This window comes from Macrobrachium rosenbergii, chromosome 25, assembly GCF_040412425.1.
Source record: "Macrobrachium rosenbergii isolate ZJJX-2024 chromosome 25, ASM4041242v1, whole genome shotgun sequence".
Lineage (NCBI taxonomy): Eukaryota > Metazoa > Arthropoda > Malacostraca > Decapoda > Palaemonidae > Macrobrachium > Macrobrachium rosenbergii.
In genome coordinates, this window is record NC_089765.1 from 37,326,910 (window position 1) to 37,341,402 (window position 14,493).

Here is a 14,493-nt window from a genome sequence, read left to right on the forward strand (position 1 = left end):
ACCCCCAACACGAATCAAGGGAAAGCAGTTACCCAATGGATGGATGGATGACAGACACACAGACAGACGGGAGAGAGAGAGAGAGAGAGAGAGAGAGAGAGAGAGAGACGACCGAGTGACTGACTAGTCACTAGTTGTTGCTCACATCCGATGGGATGTTTCAAGGGGGTAATCTGTATAATGTCTAAGGTTCATACGAGCCAAATCTCTCTCTCTCTCTCTCTCTCTCTCTCTCTCTCTCTCTCTCTCTCTCTCTCTCTCTCTCTCTCTCTCCTCATGACTTTTAACACTTCCATTGTTGAGTAAATAAGAATCGTTGACTGGGCAAATTAGTCTTCATGTCTTTAACGCCAGGCTGACGACAAGCTGTTGTGACGCCCTTATCGAATAACAGACTTACAAACAAAATAAGGAAAAACAGTTATAATTAAACGTTTCTAATATCAAAATACCGTTGCCATTATTCATAATAAGAATGTATACGTGCCAATATACATAAAACAACAGTGCTCATACATATAATAACCAAAGAAAGTTCTTTATGAAAAAAACAAACACGAATAGTTCTAAAATCTAATATTCAGATAAAAAAACAAATTCTAAACCTAGAAACCGTCTAAAAAACATTATTCCTGTGGCCATCGATGACTAAAGCTCTTCCTGATCTAAAATGCTAATGAACTTTTCACAAGTTTCAAGACTTCACATTTGTGTAATGGAACATAACAATGGTCTTGCTAACCAGTACCCACATGACAGTAAATAACTGTGTTTATGCTAATGGGTCAGAATGTCTTTTTTTCCTCTCTTTTTACATTTCAAGGTTAATGTTCTTTGTTGTGGGATGCAAAATTAACATCATAAAAAACCGAATCCGTACTTTGACGGTCCATGGTTTTGCATAATCCTTCAGCGTCTTCACAATTCATGTTTTTAAAGAAGACTTTACATTTTCGATGTTAATGGCGATATGATTTCTCCCAAATGCCCATATTCTTGTGTCTTTATCCATATACTTTGTCCACGATTCCCTGGGACTTCAGGTCTTCGCTCGGATTACTAAATTCTCTCCCTCATCTCCTCACCTCATATCTAAATCATCTCAATCTTGGAGATCTACTAACTCATTAACTCAAATAAAAGGCCAAATTTTTAAATGTCACCACTGAAATACTCTAGCACGATTTAAAGCCCACTTTAATGCAAAGACATGGGGTGGAACAACAAAGTTCATTCGGTGCTGTAAAAAAAAAAAATAAAATAAAACTCAATCTACAACTGCGCAGACATTTGCAACCCCATTGCGAATAACAAAGTCCGTTAAACTGAACTGAAAAGGTATCGATATATACTCATTTTATCAACAATATTTTCTTTATATACAATCCAATTCACGTTTCCACTTAAAGTATTCATTAATTGAAAATCAAATAAAAATCAGCAGCAAAGCCAAAATAGACGCCTGAAACACGACGATAACTAAACGGAGAATAGCAATACTAGCTAACACTTGGTTTATTATAATTGCGAAATGGCGATGACAAGCTGAAAGTTAATACATAATGCACAAGGTGCTTTTGATGTCCACGGCAATTATGGAATACCTAGCATCACCACGGGAAGTATCACCCAGCCACCACTGACCTCAACAGTCTAGTTTGAAAATCTCATATCTAAAAATGTCAAACATACGATAAATTCCTCACTAAATCAACTACGAATATTTTCAACAAGTTGCATAGTTAATCATGGTGTGAAGAAAATACCCCATCAAGGAATCTAATAATAAGTCCCATGAATTTCGATTTAACCAAGGGTATGGGAACTTTAGTTTGTCTTCCCTAGTCGATAAATAGCCAGTCAAATGCTGACCCACTGTAACTTACTGTTGATTACTGAAGAATGAAAGTATTTGCATCCATCTTCAATAATCAAACACAAGATGCAAATACATTCCATTTTTTATCTATCATTCCTAACTAACAGATTTATTTCTGACAAGACAAGAAAAGAAAAATATAAAATATATATATATATATATATATATATATATATATATATATATATATATATATATATATATGTGTGTGAAGCTAAAAATGGCGTGGTTCTCAAAAAGAATGCAACTTCATTCTTTAGATGTGTGTATGTGTGTGTATGTGTATATATATATATATATATATATATATATATATATATATATATATATATATATATATATATATATATATATATATATATATATAAACAAGAGATTATAATCATACACACACACATTATATATATATATATATATATATATATATATATATATATATATATATATATATATATATATATATATATATATATATATATATATATATATATATATATATATATATATATATAAAAGGGAGGGGTGTTCAACTGACCTTCTGTATGTTCAGGTATCAGCAGCGAACTCATCCTTGTTCACCTTAACAAGAAGTTAATCAGTAGAGACTGGTACTGGATTAAGATGCCTCGACTCCTGGTGATTTCAACAATAGTTTACTGGTAATGCTGTTGTGGGTTTGCAATCTACTCACAGAAGCCAAAAATTGCCTGAAAACACACACATACACACAAATACACACAACCACACACACATATGTATATATAACTATATATACTGTATATATATGAAAAAATCGAGGTTGGAAATTTGAAATAAGAACAAGACAATTTAGGAATAGAATATATAGGATTTAGGCCAAAAGCCAAGCGCTGGGACCTATGAGGTCATTCAGCGCTGAGACGGAAACTGACATGAAAAAGGTTTGAAAGGCAGAACAGGAGGAAAACCTAGCAGTTGCACTATGAATCAATTGTTAGGAGGAGGGGGGGGACAAGATCTTGATGTTAGCCCCAGGTACGGCAGAGGCTCGGGTCACGGAACCATAAGCTGCCTTGTGGTTCCACCTAAATGGTCACTCATTCACACACCAGCAGGCATTCATGCATTTGAGGGGCATTGCAATGAAAGATGAGCCCCTCCAATATCATCAGTAAGTTTTAAAGGTTCCCATCGCCTTGACAGGGCTCGAGGTTTGAGACACAACAGACTTAACTGCCTTTACTTCTAAAACATAAAGAGCTATGCGAGCATAGGTATAGAAACTTCCACTTATGGGTGGCGTGTGGGAACACAAGTGTAACTGTGCTAAGTATCAACCAACAGGCAAATAGGTAATGCTGTAAAGTGATATACTAATGGAGAATATGAATACAGTGATTTGAAAGGAGATACAAAGAAAACAGCTTCCCAACACAGAAAAAAATAAATTCAAAGTTCCAAAGGATAATTTTATTATCATCATTTTGGTTAAGGGGACTGATGACCGACAAAGTTTACACAGTGTTAGAACGTAATAAGTAAGTATTGAAGTGGTTCATAATACAATTTTTCCTCGATAAGGGGAAGGAAAGTTCAGACAGGATTATTCAGACAATTAAACAAACTCCCTAGCTTGCCAGAAAAGCCGCCGAAGAACTGATAGTTGTTCAATACAAAGAAAAAAATAAGCCTCCGAAGAACTGGTAGTTGTTCAATACAAAGAACAAAAAAATAGGTAATAAATTAGTGTAATGAATAACAATCTACATCGAAACGTTTTGACTGGGAAAAGTAATATAACACATACCCTGGAATTTGATGTCAAGCTCTACATTCGAAACACCAAATCTGCGGAAAATTTAAAGTCTATATCATTAAGACTGGAAACTTACTGTAAGGCCCAAATTTTCTATATTAATGCTTACGAACTATACAACGACACTTAGATGATAATAAAAAAAAATACCAAGTTTCTATACTAATGATTATGAACTATATAACTACACGCAGATAATGATAAAAAACAAGTTTCTGTGGAAATGCTTATGAACTATATAACTACGCTTAGATAATAAAAAAATACTAGGTTTCTATAATAATAACTATCCTTAGATAGTAATAAAAAAATACCAAGTTTTTATACTAATGCTTATGAACTATATAACTACACTTAGATATTAATAAAATATACCTTTCCAACAAGAGCAAAAGAAAAGATACACCTTCGCAGTTATTCCGGCAAGTTTAGGAAGTTATATCACCAAAACTAATCAGAACATTCCATAGATTTTTATGCCTCAATTTAAAAGCTCCGTATATCCCCTTCCAAACTGGCAGGTCATTAAGCTTGTTCATTATATGAATGGTCTCTACCAGAGACCATAATCGTCCTCGCTTTGTTTTGCTCTGGTTGTGGTTATTGTCTTCCGCGTCCTCATTCTTCATCTGCCTAATCTAAAATCAAGTATGACTGCTCATTAGAGAAATTCAACATTTTCCGCTTTCATACGACCTTTAATGCTTATATAGGATCTTTCGTGATATCTACTTCATAAATACGCGACTGAAATATATACTAGGCAATTGGAACTGTTAAATTTAACTTGGTTTGGCAAATTACATAAAAGATGAAATATTGTTGAGAACGTACACCAAATACCAGTGTTACAGTCCCTTCCAAAATGTTGCATTATTTTCAAAATACCAAAACGCCCACAGTTCTGATTCTCCCAGGAACTGTTCCCCCAGAGAACTGACCTTCATTTCAGATTTATCTTTTCAAAACAGTGGAACCTTATCTGGGTGAACTAAGCATAAAAAGCTGCTGATTGTTCCAAGAAAATGTTTGAACACAGTTTAGCCACATGCCTCTTCCACTGAATTTTATGAATATGCTATCACACACTGCTCAAAATTTCAATCACAGCCAATAAAAACAGCATTTCAAAAAAATTACCAGATCCTATCACTGAACATAAAAAATATATAATTTCCTTTAAGCATATTATAGTCTTTTTTTAGCTGACGTAAAATAGTACTAAAGATAATCGTGATAGATGGAAGATCATTACCGTTAGTTCAAAGAAAACAGATTATAGTATCAGCGCCAGAAATATCATAAATGCTTTTTATTGTATGCATGATGCTGCAACAAGTAAACTCTCTTACCACTCACCCCATGAAAAAATAAATTAAATCATAACCTGAAAGGAAGCTACAGGCTATGTTGTTGTTGTTGTTGTTGCTGTTTTTTTTTTTTTACAACCGGACAGATTAGAGGAATTAGCAAAGGCACAAGGGAATGCCGCAGTTTACATGTGAAAAGTAAGAAAAAATACAGCACGTAACAGTAGCAAAAGATGCACACTTCAACTAAATACCAATGCGAAGAGGTTACTCAGTCTAAGGAGACACTTGTACAGCCTATTTAATGTTAATACCCGTAAAAGAGATGTTACACCCCTGTTGCGTCAAAATGAGAACAGAAAGTAAAACATGGGTTAAGGTACCAGATTATATGAAATGGCCTCGGTTTTAATATTGACAGAGGACAGCATACATGAAATTTCTAAAATACGCCAACAATACAATAAACGGTGACTGATAATGTTGACATCTGTTATGAATGAAAGATTTTCCATCAGAATTGCCCACCTGGTATTGAAAAGCGTCAGACCAGCTCTTCTCACAAACTGTTGTAAATTTCTTAGAAGTTAGCCACAAATGGAATGCAGTAGCACTGAAAGTGCGTACCTTTCCAATTTTTATATTAAGAATTGTTAAGTGCCCACATTGGAATTTAGTAATCACCACACTGGAAAATTCCGTGACAGCAGCTTCTCCTCAGCTTCTTCTCAAGGGTACAATCCCCACTCTTCTTTTCCTTCGCCCTACTCTCTTGTTTTCTCCGGAGCTGGACTAGATAAGTGAGACAGGGTGTTTGCTATAGGTCTCTAAATTAGAATGATGCTTGATAAAAATTCGTTAATTGGAATGATGCAACTCTCACACCAGTCAGAAACAATGTGGGCTCTCAAAAATGGTGATTGGAGAAAGGAAAAAATTGTGATAAAGGGGCTTATAAATTATAAAGTTTTGAGCAACCCTTGATTTATTTTACCATGCTGACCAAATGAAGATTATCAAAAGATGCAAAGTACTGCTCTCTTGAATCAACAGTTACCTCAGTTTCTTTTGTTTTTTATAAACAAAACGTGGACAATTTTAACCATAATGAAAAAGATGCTGTAAGCACTAGAAATGTACATGTACAGGAGGGTGTTGAGTGTCAAGGACCAGAAGGAAAGTTATAAAGGGGAGAAAGAATGGTCGGGGCGGGGGGGGCCACTTTTAAAATCGATTTCTTGCAGGTAACATCAATTTTTGGAGCATGTGGTACGAAGAAAGGGTTTGGAGGTTTTAAGTCTTGCAGGAAAAATACCTGGAAGTAGTAAGACGGCTGGGGGAGAATTGTATAGATGGAATACGAGAAGTGACTGGAGAGAAAACAGCTGCAGAACTGATGTATATGGTAGGCACCAATGTTTGGAAGACAAGATACATTAAAAGCTATGTACAATACGAAGCCCAGTTCATTCTTAAATTCCTTAAGGAAACAGGATCCACACAGGCTTTGGTCTTCAAGAGATAAGCACTCAAGCTTCCTGTCCAAGCATAAAATATCGGAGAAAAAAAAATTATTACTGTTACTTTGCCATATGTTAAACGTACTTTTAGTCACTTGTTTACATGTTTCACGACTTTGTCTCACAAGAAGCAATGCCAACAGTTTCTCGTTGCAAAACCCAGGGATATTACTTATACACCGCGGAGTTGTGAGATGTCTACCTTAGCTTACAATGATGTACATCGAGATGCATGTGGCCAACTATATCAGAAGTGAGACAGCACACCTTAATCAGAGGCAAAATAAAAACAAGACAAACATCTGGGTGGTTGTGATGAAAATTGTAGTTACTTACACAAATGCTCCATATAATTTTGATAAAGTATATAAATGAGCTGAGGCGTAGAAACATTCACAGACTAAATAAAAACTGCATGAGAGATCAGCAGAAAAATAAATCCTTAAAAAAAAAAAAGACTGCGAAGTTAGACAAATTTAACGTTTAAAACTTACTGTTCCTTAATCCAAGGTATGGAAAAGAACTGCTATTAATTTTCAGAAATAATGTTTTCATTTGTTTTATTTTTCCTCTATAATGTTTAACTTATCTTATGAATTATCATCAGAAAACTATTTTGACTCAACCCCTGCTGGGACCTACTGGAAATCGGTTATGAAAAATGTGAAAAAGACTAACACATGGAATTATGATGTACATCACCAGTTTAAGCTTCGAGTACAACAATGGACGCCACTCCGACAAAGAGAAAATACACTTGCGCCAAGATTGACTCTAGTTTATCCGATAAAAAAATTCCTTTTGTATGGCTTTATTCGGATGGCGACTGATCTGTATTTTACAAACATATTCAGTCAGTCTTATACTTGCAAATGTGTATTACCCCTTAGTTTACCTTAGCGAACATGACATAAAAAATAAAATGAAATATAAGACAATTCCGTTTGATAAAGAGGTTTTTATCACAGCTGCGATGATTCATTCTTTTAAGTTCCCGTTCCTGCAGGTGCAAAATGACGCAAATATTACATGACGTCATATTACCTCGGAAAATATTTAACTCTACATTCTGAATGGGAAAAGGAACAACAAACTGAAACTTAGTGAACTGCAGTGTTTTGAAAATAAGACCACAAAAATAAAACATACAACTACTCAAAATCCGTCTTTCAAGAACCGAACGAAGAACTGAATTCAGTGATCAGAAACGCAGGGAACAAAATGTATACTGAATACAATCATGATTTACAGTACAGAAATGTGAGACAGCAATGACAATATTCTTACCATGGGAAGCTTCTCATCGAATAGTCACCTCAAAGTTCTCCTCTGACACACCAGTGCAATGTGTGGTTACAGTATACCTTCCAATGAAGAGGGTAAGTCTTTGGTTTCATTTGTCTGTCACAAATAAGGACTTTATGGAACAGAGAAAATAATGTCGCAATTTCTTTGATGTGCGCTTGTTCTAGAAAGTGCGCTATTCAGGTTTTCTGTGAATCAGAATCTATATAAAGGATATATTCATTCCTTTCTTTAAACGACAGCAAACAATGAGCTTGTTCTTGAATACGACCTTCCAATACAATGTTTGCTGAATGCTAACTTTAAAGCAGAGTTATTTGAGGAGGAAATTCTCTCTCTCTCTCTCTCTCTCTCTCTCTCTCTCTCTCTCTCTCTCTCTCTCTCTCTCTCTCTCTCAAAGCTTGCCGTTTCACTGGCAATGCCTAAACTATAACGAGGATACGTTATCTCTGCCTGAAAGAAAATATCTTTGAAAGGGGTTTAAGAAGAGCAGCTAAAGAGGTTTGAATATCAAAATCCTAAAAGCTGAGGTGAAAAGACAAGTTCGGAAAAGCAGATGCATATAACTAACAAGGTAGGACAGGGAAAAGTGTGTTCATATATTCAATTATATATGTATTTATATATGTACGTATGTATGTATGTATCTACGTATCTATTAATTAATTATATATATATATATATATATATATATATATATATATATATATATATATATATATATAATATATAATCATGAAAAGTAAACGTAAATCATCTTTGCCCAGTAACGTAACTGTTAACTTAAGTTTTGCTTACTTCTTGCCGCTAAATGAGGGTTTGGGATGTTCTTTCCCCACCGCCGGGTGTTTCGTTTGTTATAGGTAACACACCCATATGGGATCATTGTCTCTCTTATTTTCATATTTTTGAGTCGTTGGATGATTCGCCGGAGGTTTGGTATGTTTGGGATTTTCGTCACTCGAAAACAGCCACGCCCCAGTATTTTGAGCGAGAGGTCTGCCGCATTTTTGAGCTTGCCGTTGCCTACCCAGGGGCGTCATTTCAGATTTTTGTTGGGGGGGGGGGGGGCAAAGACGGTTTGGCCAGCGAAGCGAGCCTAATCAGCTGAGGTTTTTTTTTTTTTATTTTGAGCTATTTTATGTTTCTGAAGCCACATGAGCGAGGTATTTCAGCAAAAATTATATACTCCCACTACTATATATGTTTTATCTCATCATCACCGGTAGCTAGTAGACAGACAAAGATCAAGAAACATAATATTTCTGAGAAATTTTATATGCTGTATTTATGATTGCACATTTAAAAAAGAAAACATGCTGTTACTTCTTGGGGCCAAGTTGAGGCTTTTGGGGGTACAACTTGGGTCTTAGGGGGGGGGGGGGCAAGTTGAGTCTTGAGGGGGGAAGATGACCCACCCAGCGCCCCCCCAATGACGCCCCTGTGCCTACCCTTGTGCGTGGACCGTGGTGGAGTACAAGGATACTGCACTAATTCATCTCGGCCGTTGCCTGCTCCTTTCGTCTGCTTTGCGGCAAGTGCATAAAGTGCTGCAGCTTTACCCGGCTTCGCTACTGCCTACTCCTTCCCGTAGGTGTTTTGCGGCAGGACAGTACTCAGCGATTCTTCGTCTGTGTCTGCCCTTCTGAGTCTTGTGCCGCGTGCGGCGTGAGGGCACAGTCATCGCTAAGAACACAAGCTTTGATCACGGCGTTCACCTCCGCGACAGCTTTCCTCGGACCTCGGACCTCTTCGCTGTCGCGGAGCGTTACAGCGCCCGTAGGGTGTACTGTACATATATTATTGATAAGAGACTATTGACGTTGTCATGTTACGGACACTACGGGGACTGCTGATGGTCATCGGCAGAATCAACTCCAAGTATACTGTCATCTGCAGTGTTGGATTTATATATACTGTATAAGGATTTTGGCTAAAGAGTTATATTATTGCTGTAAGTTAGGTTTTAGTATTTGACTGTTGTGAATACGAATAAGGATTATTTTTCTTATATATCTTTGCCTTCTACTATAGCTTGTTTGTGTTTTGTTTCGCCATCGTGAGCTTGTTTTCTTTCTCCCCTCTGACTTTCCCTCCTCCTATCCGTATGAGTGTTAGCGTAGGCGAATGGGGAATGCTTGGGTTTCTTTTTAGGTGAATGAGGTTTCTAGCCCAACCATCATTTACAGCTATCTTCATTTCACTAATGAATATTGTTATTTTTATTTAGTTTAGTCTTTTCTTATTCCTCTTTGAGTGTATAGTGTTTTGCTGAGGATCCTGACTCCTTGGGTTTAACAACCCTTTTTGTAGTCTCGACTAGTCTCACCTTTGAAAAGTCTGCCTATGTGAAGTGTTTACTTAAGGGAGAAGTAAATCCCTGTTGATGCTGCTAATAAAGTTGAGTATCCATACAACCTGGATCTAGTATTTATATTAATTTTGCTTTTACACGAGATTGGGGTAGAGGGAATACCCTATGGTTGGTCTAAGGCTCTGGAAATCTTGTCTTGATAAGCCTATAAATCAAGTAATTTACAGTGAGCAATACGCCATCATAAAATATGTATACATAAATATATATATATATATATATATATATATATATATATATATATATATATATATATATATATATATATATATATATATATATATATATATATATATATATAAATATATATATATATATATATATATATATACTCACAAACATTATTTAAGTCACAAATAACCCCTTGACCTAACATCTAATTCACTTTGCCTCGGGACTAAATTACCCCTGCGGGAATTATATATGATGAGTGCATGTGCTCCCCAAGGATCAGAGCCTACGCATTTTGGGTGTGATACAGTGGCAGTCAGATGACGCTGCACAAAAGTCACGTGCGTGTACGTGACAAAACTATCCTAACTACCGAGCAATCAGCTACCATGGAGGAGACGGGCTGATTTCGATTCTAAGCACAAAACATGAATTCGACAGGGATATATAAAATAACGAGTCGAAATTAACTCTGTCTTGCTTCAGAGCCTACTCGACACGTCGACTGTCTCCCTCTGTATCAAACCCAAAGAGCACAGGTTCGAATTCTTTGCAGGGCAGACCTTTAGGTGTAGGTTAATCCCAGGGTAAACTGAACCCGATATTAGGGTATTTATGGCTTAACATTTGATATACATACACACACACACACACACATATATATATATATATAATATATATATATATATATTTATATATATACCTATTTTAATTATACATATATAGCCTATATTACATCTATATTCTTTATCAATATATATATATATATATATATATATATATATATATATTATATATTATATGTATAATATATATATATATTATATATATACTGTATATTATATATATATATATATATATATATATATATATATATATATATATATATATATATATATATATATATATATATATATATTTCTATATTATATATGTATAATATATATTATATATACTGTATATTATATATATATTATATACTATATATATATATATATATATATATATATATATATATATATATATATATATATCTACATATATATACAATATATACATATATACATATACATATATATATATATAATTTCTATATATTTCTATATATATACTATATCTATATCTATCTATATATATATATATATATATATATATATATATATATATATATATATGTGTGTGTGTGTGTGTGTGTGGTTGCAGCTGTTGAGTTGAACTGTTTGCTGTATTACATTGGGCGTTAGAATAATCTGACAGGACAAGAGAAGTGGCGTGTTGTACAGTGGTAAAACGGGTAGCATTTATGAAACGATACATCAGAGTATTCAGATTCGTTCGGTCTTGTAGAAGGAATGGACAATGAAAGGTAAATGGAAAAAAGTATGTAATTCCGAAGTCTCTGAAGGATAGACATAAAGTGGGTAGAATATATAGGAATATAGAATTTATGCCAAATACCAAGCGCTGGGACCTATGAGGTCATTCTGCGCTGAAGGGAAAACTGACAGTAAGGTTTGAAAGATGTGACGGGAGGAGAAACTCGCAGCTGCCCTATGAAACAACTGTTAGGGTGGAAAGTCAGAAGGCAATAATAGAATATGAACGGAGGTACAGTAAAAGGAATGAAAGAGGTTGCAGCTAGTGGCCGAAGTGACGCTGCAAAGAACCTTAAGTAATGCCTACAGTGCACCACGTAAGATGCACTGACAGCGCTAACCCACTACGAGGATAAGAAAGGATAAACACATTAAATAAAAGGGGAGAATGGCACACTGCATGTGTAGAGGTGTTCAACACGCTGCTGATGAGCATTCTCTGTAGATGCATGAAAGAGCTGATGTCAGAAAAGTATTACTGCAAAGGGGGCTCATCCACATCTCATCAAGTGAAGTATGGCTATGGCAGTGGTGTTTTTTTCCCCCGGAAACATCTCCTGTTAAGGGAAATGACTATAAAGACAAGCACTGGGGCACTTTCACCCGTTCAGCGCTTAGGACAGTGAAACGATGGAATTGTAGTAGCTGGAAAGCAAGATGGAAGAAGGAAGTGGGACCCGTGATCAAGTAAATGGCTAGGGATGGAGCCAGGGGCCGAAGAGACCTTGCAAACAACCTTTAGAAATGTCTACAGTTCGCCACGTGCACTGACGGCACTATCCCCGTACGTGGATGGACATCGATGACAGGAAATTTGTTATTGTGAGCTATGGGGGTTAATTTGTTATTACCGTCCTATGCAGGTTTCCATCATCGTAGGTTAAATTTCATGACCTACTGAAAGCTTGGATATCTGGAGCGCAACAAACATTCATATATATAACTGACCACGGTGGATATAAGAGCTGCCAGGAGAATTAAGAGAAATTAATCTAATATACATGGCATAGCTGCTAGACGGGTCAGAAAGCCATGGAAAATCAGAGCTCTTCATTCATTTACTTTCTATTATACGGTACTGATAAAAAGATTGAACGTCGAATGCTGAGTCTAGAATGAAAATATATAAGTTGCGCTGATGCAATGGTAGCCATCAATATATTAGCAATGGCAAAAAAGGTGCAATTAGAGCTGGAAACTGGGTTGCCGTTCATTATGTACCTCTCCCAGACCGGAAGCAAGAGTCAATGATTGAAACTAAATGGCACCATCAAAAAGGGTCTTTCTAATGCTTTACATCAAAGAGAAAAGAAAGACCATCAGGGACGAGCAAACACATTGCACTATTTTACAGAAATGAACATCGTGTTTTGATACCGCTTCAACAGAATTAATATTTCTTGTTTAACGAAGTCAAAATACACTAAAGCACTTAAACCTCTGATTTTTCCCTTATCAAGATCCGCCACCCTGGCTAGGACTAATGACCAGATCATGTGCTTTATTTTTATGGAAATCTCTAGCTTCTTTGCTGTTATATACAATGCCATGTACTGTATATATATATATATATATATATATATATATATATATATATATATATATATATATATATATATATATATATATATATATATATATATATATATATATATATCACGAATGCTTGAGTTACTACAAGCAAATTGTAAAAATATATAACAGGGCTGAATGGTTACGAGTTAATAAGAACGTTTTATTATATGTATTTTAGTTTTGCTACATGAATTTATACCTTCTGATTATTTTTTTCCTTCTTTTAACTCGTGTCATCATTAAATTTATCAGTTTCGTTGCCTTCCTAAACTTTTATTTTACAACTTTTTATAGTTTTCTCTCTTTTACTTTTCCATCTTCAGAGGTTTAATATTTTTCAGCTGATCGCAGCAGATAATTAACAACTTCTACCTTAATTTCTCTGCCTTCTTCCGCTCAATTCAAAAGACGAGACTATTTAAAAGATAAACCCACACTTCAATATGGCATTTTAAAATGTACAAGCAGAAGCCTACGATCATATAAAAGAATATCTTCAACAGAAAATAAAACGCGGGTAGAGGGGAGGCGGTGAGAGATTAAAACCAAGGCCAAAAGATTAAGGCCGTCCTAAAATAGAGGTATCCTAAAATAATGAAATTTGAGCATCCGGCGGCATTAAATCTTCCCCGAATACTTTCCATTCTTGCTCAAATAAAAAAAGGATACCTTGCTCATAAAAGGGGAAAGGGTTGTATGTGTGGGGGAGTAACCATCTCAGGAATCCTGCGCCCTGGCTGGCCAAAATTCACATTACGGAATTCTGAGGGAAAATTCCTGACCATTCTGAATTTCATGTACCTATTTCTTACTACTAAACCACCCCATCACATCGTTATAAGCTACGAGGAATCAATTACTTTCATATAAAAAGTCGCGTGTATATATGTGTATATATATATACACATATATTATATATACATATATATATATATATACATAAATATAGTATATATATAACAATATATACGGTTATACACTGCTTCACTAAAAACATTTGTTTTTATTCACTAAATGATCACCTCAGATTTCATTTTTATCACCATTGCTGTGAAAGTGGTGGTAATTGTTCTATAGTAAACATGGTTACCAGGAGACAAGTTATGCAATTTGCTTATTAATAATTGAAATTAGTGGCATTTTTCTAAACATAAGAAAATTGAATATATTAGCAATGAATAACGAAAT

General features: G+C 35.2%; 1 protein-coding gene across 3 annotated transcripts in view; it reads right to left on the reverse strand.

Moving 5' to 3' along the window:
- The window catches only part of Dh44 (diuretic hormone 44), a 358,705-nt gene that overhangs the window by 320,593 nt on the left and 23,619 nt on the right, over positions 1–14,493 (reverse strand). The window contains exon 1 of one of the 3 annotated variants that reach the window (XM_067127362.1): positions 1–121. This exon is cut by the window's left edge and continues 566 nt beyond it. The exons of 1 other annotated variant lie outside the window; for it this stretch is intronic. The gene's annotated coding sequence lies outside the window, so the exon portion shown is untranslated. Of the gene's footprint in view, positions 122–14,493 lie in introns of those variants that run through there. One more of the 3 variants, XM_067127354.1, reaches the window with a different exon arrangement.